General features: G+C 41.6%; 1 long non-coding RNA gene across 1 annotated transcript; it reads right to left on the bottom strand.

Annotated features, from left to right (window-relative positions):
- Nucleotides 1-221: 221 nt before the first annotated feature.
- Nucleotides 222-2,171, bottom strand: LOC125198281. Its single transcript, XR_007172380.1, has 2 exons — nt 1,423-2,171; nt 222-1,343 (listed from the first exon to the last, which is right to left on the bottom strand). It is a non-coding gene; the product is annotated as an uncharacterized LOC125198281 (long non-coding RNA).
- Nucleotides 2,172-2,194: the final 23 nt, after the last annotated feature.

Here is a 2,194-nt window from a genome sequence, read left to right as displayed (position 1 = left end):
CTACGACTTGTAGACAGTGCCCCCTTCACCAGACGCAATCAACAATGTCGAAGTTGGAGTAATGGAGTTGTAACGAGCCGAAGCTTTATGATATTAATATTATTAAAATTTAGCCTCGTTATAATTAATTATACATTAGAATAGCTGTGATATAAACGATATCCCTCTTCGTAATAAATAATCAACCGTTGGGCTGTTTGGAGATCGAGCCAAGGCACACGTGAGAATAATATATGCAAATATACTAAATCCAAATGAAAGTTTGTCCAGTACATACGCGAGAAGCTCGATAAAAGCCTAATACCAAAATCCTATTCTATTACATTAGATTTGAGACATGCTACCCTCGACAACCGTTCCATAATTGAGGTATATTTTGGCAAGGAAATTTGGTAGGTTGACGAGAGACCATCACTGACTCTTGTCAAGAGTTGTTCCTACAATAGAAACTGGAAGGGGTAAGATAAGTAAAATAGTAATAAAAATCTTTAATAGATTTGATAGAAGATCAAACCCAAATCCGGATTCCAGAATGGAGTAAAAAAAATACTTGACTTGATGAAGGGCTGGGATTCATTCCCACATCAAATCGAAATCCTTTGAAGGATCATACCAAGTGGGTAATTTAATGCAATGGTAAAGGATCAATGACTCATGTTATTCCACCAAATACATGGAATACCTTGACCGTAGGATTTGCAAATGGGGATATACACTTCTGACAACACAATTAATGAAGAGTATAATTGTCATAGACAATACCCAAATATTGGCAGAGATACTAATTGCCATTGTGAGATAGGTGATAAAACGAATAAATCTTGACTGAGATGCGATCATTTAAGAGGCCTGCTACTTGCTCAAATTTAGCAAGTATATAAACCCCAACTTCATTTTCAAACCACCCATCACTATCAAATATCCAACTTTCCACATAGCAACAAATCTCAGGAGGTACAAGGAATAAAAGAGAGAGAGTGCTCAGATAGTCAAGCCTAGTCAAGCCGTACAACTCAACGCACCTTTCACCGACCAAGGTAAGCCCAAAGTCCTTTTCACCCCCTCTCATGCACATACATACATTCATACTCAAGATTATGACTTATGTAGATGCACTAGGCAACATCAATATCACATGAGCTATCACCAAGATCCACAAGTAGCATGCTAAGAACAATACTTCTCTATGCTAATGAAATAGAAGAGCTGACATAAGACAGTAAATGCACTTATCTTAGGAGATGAACCTGCCTGACCTTCGGCAGAGAGCTTCGGCACTCCGCCGTCAATATAAATAGTTCCATATCCCCGAATCAACCACCAAAATCACAACTTTCATCCATCTACATGTTTTAAACAACAAGAACTTTACACCTAAATTAATAAAGTAAAAATCTAGAACACCTAGGATAAAGTTCTTACTGATTTGGAAAGTAGAGGGTGGTTGTGGTGTTGTCGGAGAAGGGTGTCAGTAATAGCAGAGTGTGGGGAGGCTGGCCGGCGGTGTAGTAACGGCGTGGAGGAGATGCCGGGGCCGCCGCTTGTGCATGCACAGCGGCGGCAGCAATGCATTCGGAGGGGAAGGCGACGGTGGTTGGGGCTGCGCGAGGCGACAGCAGCCTCCGTGGTGGCGGCTGACCTGAACGAGAGGGAGATCTGGAGATGACGGCGGTAGTTGTGGCTGCGCATGGTGGTGGCGATGCATCGCCGTTCTCGCTGCGGAGACGGCGGCGGTGTGGAGTAGGCCGAGAGGGAGAGAAGAGAGGAGAGAGAGAGGGAGAAGCCTCCGCCGCCGTCGCCGGCGGACTGCAGTGCTGGAAGTGATGGCGGCGGATGTGAGATGAAGAGGGAGCCGTCCCATTTTGTGGAGTGATTTAGGGATTTAGTGATGAAGGAGGAAAGGGAAAGCCTTTTTATATGGGTCTCTTTTATTTATTTGTCTTGGCCCTTGAAGTAATAAAATAGGGAATAAGTTGGTTGTAGTGAAATGATCCCAGAAACTCTTCCGTAAACTTATTTAATTAGGCTACAATTTAATAGCTCTTAACGAAAGGGTTTTAGTTTTTTTTTTTTTTTTAAAAAGCCTATGTTGAGTACAACTAAACTTTTATGCATATTAATTAAATAAGTATAGTTTCTCTTAGTGAAAATCTAGCTTAAATACGTGAACTGGACATATGCCAAATTATTATCA

Source organism: Salvia hispanica, unplaced genomic scaffold (genome assembly GCF_023119035.1).
Source record: "Salvia hispanica cultivar TCC Black 2014 unplaced genomic scaffold, UniMelb_Shisp_WGS_1.0 HiC_scaffold_1342, whole genome shotgun sequence".
Taxonomy (NCBI): domain Eukaryota; kingdom Viridiplantae; phylum Streptophyta; class Magnoliopsida; order Lamiales; family Lamiaceae; genus Salvia; species Salvia hispanica.
This window is presented reverse-complemented; position numbering and strand designations above follow the sequence as displayed.